The sequence below is a fragment of the Cebus imitator genome, unplaced genomic scaffold, assembly GCF_001604975.1.
Source record: "Cebus imitator isolate Cc_AM_T3 unplaced genomic scaffold, Cebus_imitator-1.0 Scaffold4, whole genome shotgun sequence".
Taxonomy (NCBI): domain Eukaryota; kingdom Metazoa; phylum Chordata; class Mammalia; order Primates; family Cebidae; genus Cebus; species Cebus imitator.
The window spans coordinates 3,093,173-3,101,482 of NW_016107319.1; the positions used below are offsets into that span (position 1 = coordinate 3,093,173).

General features: G+C 45.6%; 1 protein-coding gene across 2 annotated transcripts in view; it reads right to left on the reverse strand.

Annotated features, from left to right (window-relative positions):
* The window catches only part of ABAT (4-aminobutyrate aminotransferase), a 116,534-nt gene that overhangs the window by 53,853 nt on the left and 54,371 nt on the right, over positions 1 to 8,310 (reverse strand). The gene's annotated exons all lie outside the window — the stretch shown is intronic.

Consider the following 8,310-nt stretch of genomic DNA (forward strand, 5'->3'; position numbering starts at 1 on the left):
AGGTGTATGCCACCATGCCCAGCTAGTTTTTGTATTTTTGAATTTCTAGTTTTTTTGTAGAGATCAGGATTCACTATGTTGGCCAGGCTGGTCTTGAACTTTGGACCTAAGATGATCTACCAGCCTCGGCCTCCCAAAGTGCTGGGATTGCACGTGTGAACCACCAGGCCTGGCCCTTACAGGTGTGAACCCCTGCACCCGGCCCTGGCTGCTATTCTTACTGGGAGCCTGGAGCACCCCCCATCCTTCAGTTTGTTTGTTTCCTTTTATCATCTCCCTGTTCTCTCTCCCAGAACACCATTCATATGTGTTTTCTGTGTGTCTTTCTGTTTGTAGATCTTTCTGCTAAAAACCTGTTTTGTTACTTGGCATGCGTGTTTTTTACATAAACGGTATTTTATCTCAGAACAAATACTGTATCTCAGAACAACGAGAGCACCATTCACGTGTCATTCCCCTTCACAGACCGTTTCCCAGTCCTTTCTGTGTGATGCATGCTGCACAAAACGCTTTATATAGAGTATGATTAATATTTGCTATTATTGACATGCACAACCATGCTCCATGGTCTTTTTACAGAGGAGGAAACTGAGGCACAGAGAGATTAAGTGGTGGATCTGAAAGCAGAATTCAGATGTGTGTGATCCCAGAGTCTGCACACCTCACTTAGCTCAAGCACTCCATCAAAATCCATCTATTTATTTTGCAACAAATACTCCATTGAGTACTGACTTTATACCAAGTACTGTTTCTCAGGCTAGACATGCAGAGATGAATGAGGCAAGCATGGAGCTTACATCCTAAAGAGGAACAAAGAAAGTGAAATGAATCATAACATGAACAAGGGCATCATCATGGTGGGGATAAGTGCCTTGAAGGAAAAGTGAAAGATGCCAGGGGCATGATGCATCAGGCTTCCTTCATGTGCCAGCATCAATGGGGCAGGCATGATTATCCTCATTTTACAGATGAGGCAACTGAGGCTCAGAAGTGATGTATTTTAACCCATGTTCACTGTAGCATTATTCACAATAGCCAAGAGGTTGAAGCAACCTAGATGTCCATTGACAGATAAGTGGAAAAAAACATGGCATATCCACACAGTGGAGTATTATGCAGCCTTAAAAAAGGAGGAAGTCCTGTCATACGCTGCAACATGGATGACCCTGGAGGACATCACGCTAAGTGAAATAAGCCAGTCTCAAAAGGTCAGATACTGCATTGTTACATGAAGCATCTAAAGTGGTCAACCTCTTCGAAATGGAAAGAGGGGCTGGGCACAGTGGCTCATGCCTGTAATCCCAGCACTTTGGGAGGCCAAGGTGCGTGGATCACTTGAGGTCAGAAGTTCAAGACCAGCCTGGCCAACATGGTGAAACCTGTCTCTAGCAAAAATATAAAAATTACCCAGGCATGGTGGTGCACGCCTGTAATCCCAGCTACTCAAGAGGCTGAGGTAGGAGAATCACTTGAACCCTGGAGGTGAAGGTTGCAGTGAGCCGAGATCATACCAGTGTACTCCAGCCAGGGCGACAGAACAAGACTCCAACCCCCCCAAAAAAAGGATGTTCTTTACTGTGTTTAGAATTTCAGTTTGCAGGATGAAGAAGTTCTGGAGCTTCATTATATAAAAAAAGGGCTTATACTATCATACTGTATACTTAAAAATGGTGAGGAATATACATTTTATGTTAAGTGAGTGATTTTTAAAATCACAATTAAAAAAAAAATCAGTGATCCAGGAAACAGATTGTCGTTGAGATTGACAAACCTATCAAGGACAGCAATCACAGCTTCCAGTGCTTTGACAAAACTCAGGTGTGTGGCCTTCTGGTCCAGCGTCCGTGATTTCACATTGCTGTAGCAGGCATTGTATCCCTGAGTGTTGCAGCTCTCTATAAGTTTGCTGTGGCTGAACCAAGAAAGAAGGCATATGTAGAGGCGATGAGGACAGGGGGTATTTTTCAGAGTGCAAAGCGTTTTTGGAATATAAAGAATTTCTTTGGGTTGAATTACCTAGAAGTTTATCACTGACCTGTGTTCCTGAACTATGAAATATGAAATTGTGGGCTAAGAAATGTTGGGTTTTTTGGGTCAGGTGCGGTGACTTCCTTCTGTAATCCCGGAATTTTGGGAGGCCAAGGCAGGTGGAACACTTGAGGTCAGGAATTTGAGGTCAGCCTGGCCAACATGGGAAAACCTCGTCTCTACTAAAAATATAAAAGTTAGCCGGCTGTGATGGCACAGGCCTGTAATCCCAGATACTCAGGAGGCTGAGGCACAAGAATCACTTGAACCTGGGAGGCGGAGGTGGCAGTGAGCTGAGGTCACACCACTGCACTCCAACCTGGGTGACAGAGTGAGGCTCTGTCTCAAAAGAAACAAATTAGCAATAGTTTCTCTCGATCGATAAACAATTAATGAGTACTCTGGACAGTAAATAAAACAACTTATTTTTTAACAAAGAAGCCATATAACTTTCCCAGGACACAACAAGCTGCTGCTGGAGCCAGCGCTCAGGTTGAGAGATACCTGGCTCAGGAGTCCTGGCTTGTGCCTAATGCATGGATTTATTGTGAGCTGTGACACCTGAAACTTACGCTGTGACAGACCCTGGGGACACAGCCTTCTGCTTATGTGGCCCTGGCTTGGGCTGCCTAACTCTACCCAGCCACACAGTGGATAGAAATTCCATCCTGGACCTGGGTGAAGACCAGGAGGGTTCTCTCACCCCTCTGCTCCTGTGATGACAGCATGTAGGAAGTGCCAGCCAGAGGTGAGGAATACAGACCTAGAGAGATTCCACAGCTGGAGGGGAGGCCTGAATCCAAGGAGGCAGAACAGGGCAAGGATGAATGACAGGCTGGGTTCAGAATACAGGTGCTGGGACATGCATGGGCTCAGCAGCATGGGGCAGAAACAGTGTGGAGAATCAGGCACTGAGCCCAGGATGGCAAGTTGGCAGCACGCTGTGGCTGCCTGCAGAGCTAACAGAATGTTGGCTGTGTTATTAGAAGGAAAGGGTAAATCAAGGAGGGAGGTGGTTGCCATTGATACATTTGTTCTACGAACATTCATGGTATACCTACTGTGTGCTGGACACAAGGGCACACAAAGATCAGTCGGAGGGCATTCTTGCCCTCCAGGCATTACTGAGTACCGGCACTTACTATGTGCAGGGTCTCAGCTGGTGCTGCAGGACCACCTCGTTCCATCCCCAGAGCCCTAGGAGGTAGCTCCCAGAAGACAGAGGCAGCAACTGAGGTCCTATCACGGGTGGGGTGGGGTGGGTGCAGGAATTATCTTCTGGGGTGTCCAATCCTGCCCATTCTCAGACACTTCCCTGTGGAAAGTAAAAAGTTCCTCTTCAAAGTTTCCTTTCTTGTTAAAGAGTAACTCATAAGTGTGCTAATAACTCTTTCTTAAGCCCTATCCTATGTAGCTGTTAGGCATGCTTATAGGCATGTGGTATATTCTATGTCCTTGTACTTTAACCAAGATATCTGTGTTGGATGCGCTCACAGGCATGTCCCAGCTCACAGCCTATGCCCCTTACCTGTTTAATGAAGTTTTAAGTTGTTAGCCAACAGGGTTTTCGTTTAAATTACTAGGTCTGGTTCCAGCCAATGGAGATCAGACACAGCAGTAAGGACAACCCCAAATGCGCAAGGGATAAATATGTCTGCTTTTCCTTTGTTCATTGTACTCCCCTGGTAAGATGGCTACCAAGGGTACTCTTCCTACAGGAAGTAAAACTTGCTTGCTGAGAGATTGTTTGTCTCAGTGCTAATTTTTCTTTGCGGCACCAAGCATCTGTTTCCAACATTCCCCATTCCTCTACAGGGGTGCAGACCTGGCCCTACTGGCTGTGATTGACTAGGCGGGGCTAGGCCAGCATGCTGACACCCTCTACCTACTGAGATGAGCCAGCATTCAAACAGTGTCTTTTTTTTTTTTTTTAAGGCAGAAAAAGGCTAGACAAAAGAAAGACTAGAGTGCAGTGGTATGAACATGGCTCACTGTAGCCTTGAACTTCTGGGCTCAAGTGATCTTCCCACCTTAGCACCCCCCAAGTAGCTGGGACTACAGGCATGTACCACCATGCACAGCTAATTTATATATATATATATATATATATATATATATATATATATATATTTTTTTTTTTTTTTTTTTTTTTCTTTAGAGACAGGGCTTTTACCATGTTGCCCAGGCTAGTCTCAAACTCCTGGGCTCAAATGATCCTCCCACCTTGGCCTCCTAAAATGCTGGGATTATAGGCACGAGCCACGGTGCCCAGTCGGTGTGAGACATTCTCAAGGGAACACTGCTCCCCTCACTTTGCTGAATCATCCTTAGAAGTAGGGTATCTCCCTGTTCAGAGACGATAAAAGGGATGCTCAGAAAGCTTATGATATTTGGCCTCAGTCATAGGCTTACCTGAGACTGTCTGACCCCCACAGCCCCTGCTCAGCTCACTGTAACGTCAGTTAATCCAGCTAATAAAACACCTAGCCATTTTTCTTTTTGTTTTTGAGACAGGTTCTGGTTCTGTCACCCAGGCTGGAGTGCAGTGGCACAATCTTGGCCCCCTGCAACCTCCGCCTCCGACGGCCTGAGGCCATCCTCCCACCTCCCAAGTAGCTGGAACTGCAGGTGAATGCTACCACATCCAGCTCATTTTTGTATTTTCAGTAGAGCCAGATTTTTACCATGTTGTGTAGGCTGGTTTTAAACTCCTGAGCTCAAGTGATCCTCCTGCCTTGGCCTCCCAAGGTGTTGCGATTACAGGCGTGAGCCACTGTGCCTGGCCCCTAGCTGTTGTTGATATGAGGCTTCATGAATAAAAATGACCTAGTTCAGAGAATAAGTTTTACTGCTTTTCACCAGAGGAAACTTTCTGAGAAAGTGTGGGCTTGGAAAGTGTGGTCATGAATTAACTAAGAAACCACATTCTTTTTTTTTTTTTGGAGACGGAGTCTCCCTCTGTCACCCAGGCTGGAGTGCAGTGGCACAATCTTGGCTCACTGCAACCTCCGCCTCCCAGGTTCAAACGCTTCTGCTGCCTCCACCTCCCAAGTAGCTGAGATCACAGGCGCGTGCCACCACACCTGGCTAAGTTTTTGTATTTTTAGTAGAGATTGGGTTTCACTATGTTAGCCAGGATGATCTCTCTCTCTCTCTCTCTCTTTTTTTAATATGGGGTTTCATCATGTTGGCCAGGGTGGTCTTGATCTCCTGACCTGGTGACCTCCCAAAGTGCTGGGATTACAGGCATGAGCCACCACGCCTGGCCAGCCAGGACGATCTCAATCTCCTGACCTCGTGATCTGCTCGCCTCACCCTCCCAAAGTGCTGGAATTACAGGCATGAGCCATGACCCCGGTCCCAAACTCTTTTCTTAATAACTCAACGGATTTTTTTTTTCTATTCTAGTATATCCAACTCAAGGCAAGCCTATTAAGTTTGCAACACAGCAGCTATGTAGAAAGTACAGCTGATGTCTTTCCCTTAAAACCACTTGTCTCAAACAGGGAGCACTGAGGCTTCACGCAGTGAGGCCATTATTGTTTTTGATAATCCGAGGATCTCAGAGAACTCAACATTTGAATACTCTGCAAAAGTGAGAGCCAAACCCACAACACTTTCAATTACAAAATGACACACTGGAAAATATATTGTGGTGACATTTTGGTGGCCTGCAGTTGAAAATTGACCTTATAACAAAATTTGATCTGTTAGACATTAATTGTTAGCACAATGTATTTCAAATAATTGGAAGAGTTAATGTCATTCATTCACCCCCTCTCACCCACTAATTCAATCGACAAAAGTTCATTAGGCACCTGTTACCAGCAAGGCACTGTATTGTTTAGATATAATTTCTCTCTCTCTCTCTCTCTCTCTCTCGACAGGGTCTTACTCTGTGGCTCAGGCTGGAGTGCAATGCGGGGATCATGGCTCACTGCAACCTCCACCTCCCAGGCTCTAGCAATCTCCCACCTTGGCCTCCCAAGTAGCTGGGACTACAGGGACATCCCACCATGCCTGGCTAATTTAAAAATTTTTTTAGTAGAGATGAGGTCTTGCTATGTTGCCCAGGTTGGTCTCAAAATCCTGAGCTCAAGTGATCCTCCCATCTTGGACTCCCAAAGAGTTGGGATTACAGGCATGAGCCACCGCTCCTGGCTAAGGCATCACTTCTCTTAGGAGAAACTAAGACGGGCAAAATGCTTTCTTTCTGAAGCTCATAATTTAGTGGCAGAGGACGATGAATGGAAAAAAATGGAAGAATTTGATGTACAAGGCTGCTTTACCCATCATGTGAATAATTTCTTAAAATAACCCAGCATGATATGTACATAAAAATTTTCCAGTTCACTATCAACAACAAATTCTGCATAAGATAGAAGAGAATCATGACTATTTTGCTGGTGTGAGTGAGGTGCTAAGGGAACATGCAAAGATTGATTCTGGCTGGGGTGACAATGCCAGGGAGGTGTTACCCGAGCTGCACCTTCAAAAGTTAGGAGATTTCAGAGGGCAAAGAAGAAAGCAGGGGTAAGGCAAGTGCTCAGAGGTGTGTGACGACATGGTGGATCTAAGAATCCTGGTGCACAGTGTTAGATACAGTGAACTCCAGATTTCTCTTCAAGGAATTGGTATGTCAGTATGTTCAGCTCTCTTATTCTTTAATTCTCTATTTTAAAGTTTAATTTCCTTATAGTTTCCGTAGACAACCTTCTCCACCGGTTCTAATCAGTAGTTCCCATCTGTTCCCCGACCCACAGCTCTGTCCTGACCCATCAGGGTCACCTGCTCCAGTCACCTGCTCTAGTCACCTTCTTTGACCTAGGTCACCCCTGGCTTCCTGCTCTGACCCTTCCGTAACTGTCCTTCCCACCAAACCACCCACCCTGCCACTCCAGCTCGGACCCCTGTTCTCTTTAAAATAGCCAATCGGGATTAGTCTAGCTTGTGCAGTCTATCCCTAGCCAATAGGGGAATGACGCAGCAGTAGGGACGAGCCCCATCAGGCATAAGTACTCCTTTTCCTCCCTTGTCCAAACGTGCGATCACCATCGCTCCATCTGTGAGCCATACCCTTCTAAAGAAGTAAACTGCTTTGCTGGGAGGGTTTATCTTTCAGTGCTATTTCTTTTGCAGCATGGGAATTTTATGTATAACAACAGTGAGGGTGGCTGTGGTATGAAATCACAGAGCACTGGGAGGGAAGGAGAGGGTGCGATCAGCTGCAGCCAATCCCTGGCAATAATTCCTAGGCTGATCTGGATTGACAGGGCCCTCTGGAGACCCTCTCAAAGGGAGGAGGAAGCCCAGTTGCTCTAATCTCATCCAGAACAGTCTGTGCTCCAGCAAGGGATACAATCAACAAAGTGAAGAGGCAACCCACAGAACAAGAGAAAATATTTACAAACTACCCCCCTGACAAGGGATTAATAACCTGAATATACAAAGGAGCTCCAATAACTCTACAGAAAAAAATCTCATAATTTGATCAAAAAATGGACAAAAGATTTGAATAGACATTTCTCAAAAGAAGACACACGAATGGCAAATAAGCATATGAAAAGGTGCTCAACATCACTGATCATCAGAGGAGGCAAATCCAAACTACAAAAAGCTATCATCTCACCCCAGTGAAAATGGCTTACATCCCAAAGACAGGAAATAACAAATGCTGGCGAGGATGTGGAGCAAGGGAAACCCTTGTAAATTGTTAGTGGGATTATAAATTAGCACAATCACTATAGAGAACAGTTGGAGGTTCCTCCAAAAACTAAAAATTCAGCTACCATATGATCCAGCAATCCCACTGCTAGGTAAATACACAAAAGAAAGGAAATCAGTATATGGAGAGATAACTGCATTTCTGTGTTTGTTGCAGCACTGTTTACAAGAGCTAAGATTTGGAAGCAATCTGAATGTCCAACAACAGATGAATGAAGAAAATGTAGTTCATACACACAATGGAGTACTATTCAGCCATGAAAAACTGAGATCCAGACTGGATGTGGTAACTCACATCTATAATCCCAGCACTTTGGGAGGCTGAGGCAGGTGGATCACCTGAGGCCAGGAGTTTGAGACCAGCCTGGCCAACATGGTGAAACCCCATCTCCACAAAAATGCAAAAATCAGCTGGGCATGGCTCTGCACCCCTGTAGTTTCAGTTACTTGGAAGGCTGAGGCAGGAGAATCTCTTGAACCCAGGAGGTGGAGGTTGCAGGGAGCTGAGATCGAGCCACTGCACTCCAGCCTGGGTGACAGAGCGAGACTCTGTCTCAA